We start from the raw sequence: 564 nt of genomic DNA on the forward strand, positions 1-564 counted from the left end.
CAAAGGAGGCAGGGAAAGCAATTACCCAAATCAGAATCTGGCCAGCACACTAATTTGAATACCTCATTTAAAGCAGCACCATTAGATCTTTAAAGACGGAATTGGTCAGGACCCTACTTTTATGTTTCACCTGAAGACCAGATAGTCATGGTAATCTCCACCTCCCATCATGGTTCTGTCACCGAGGCAGAAAGGATTATGTGAGGGTACAGGCCAGCTCCAGGAGCCTTACAGCTGAGCCCAAAATATTTGGGCCATCAGATTTAACACTTGTTACCACATATACGGGCGTTACAGACCTGTGCTAATACTTATAGGCAACTTCAGCCACCTTTTCTCCTAGCGTTAGCTTCAGAGTTTATATACCTCCCCAGAACCAGGCATACACGGTTCTTTTTGGCAAACTTCTTTGTACTCCAACGTACTACTTCAATATTTTTGCTTCCTAGCAATATTCCCATCCAAACTCCATCAAGAAAGGTAACACCATGAATATAAATACCTGACAACCATAAATACTTGACAATCCTCGACCTCAACTCACCTTTTCCCCTAAGGGCCGAG

This window comes from Eurypyga helias, unplaced genomic scaffold (assembly GCF_000690775.1).
Source record: "Eurypyga helias isolate BGI_N326 unplaced genomic scaffold, ASM69077v1 scaffold41494, whole genome shotgun sequence".
Classification (NCBI taxonomy): domain Eukaryota; kingdom Metazoa; phylum Chordata; class Aves; order Eurypygiformes; family Eurypygidae; genus Eurypyga; species Eurypyga helias.